We start from the raw sequence: 938 nt of genomic DNA on the forward strand, positions 1-938 counted from the left end.
GAAAATTGGAAACGTGTTTCCGCCGAGAAGTTTCAAAATAAAAATGCCACGTTGGAGTTAATTTGAGCCCAGTAAAAGTTTTTTTTTTCCTTCCCTGATAATAACGCTATCTGAACTTGGGCATTATCAGAAAAATAAAATAGGGTATAGTCACCATCTTAGGGCATGGAGTCCTGATTGACATAGAGGTTTTATCTCATCATAAAGTGTGATTAGGATTGTTTCAAGACAGAAGAATATGAGATGTGGTCTGTTTTGTACCACAGGTACTTTATAAACTCTCTGCAGGCATATCTCAACCTCTCCATCAGAACTGGACCTAATCTTTAGAGGTTGCATTTGAATATACACTATAGTCAGACTATTTGTTCTACGGATTTCGGGGTTACATTTGCAGTGTGTTGGACTAAGAATCAATAAGCACCGGATGTGATTGAAAATCATCCTTTGTGCCAATAAATGGTTCTCTCGGGAAGCTGGAGCAATCTCGGCTGACTATTGTGAGTTCAGGACCCACCCTGGACAGGTCACCAGGTCACAGGACAAGCACAGGGACACACAACTACACAAACTCACATTCATGCCTAGGGGTAACTTAAGAGCTCCATTTAATCTTAGTTGCATGTCTCTGGATTGTGGATGGAAATTTGGGTACTCAGATGAAACCCATGCACACTGAGGGAGAACATGCAAACTCCACTCAGAAAGGTTGGCTGTTATTTGAACCCACAACATCTCGCTGTGAGGTGAGAGCACTAAGCACTTTTCCACCACATTATGTATTCATTCATTCATTCATTCATTCATTCATGTACGTTTTTACTTATCTGATTGGTCACTATATGAAATGTAATAGTGTGTGTGTGTTAGTCTTCTGAATGAGCGATCCAGGCTGACCTCTGCCTTGACGCTGTGCCAGCTGAGATAAACTTTAGCCC

The sequence above is a fragment of the Salarias fasciatus genome, chromosome 23 (genome assembly GCF_902148845.1).
Source record: "Salarias fasciatus chromosome 23, fSalaFa1.1, whole genome shotgun sequence".
NCBI classification, from domain to species: domain Eukaryota; kingdom Metazoa; phylum Chordata; class Actinopteri; order Blenniiformes; family Blenniidae; genus Salarias; species Salarias fasciatus.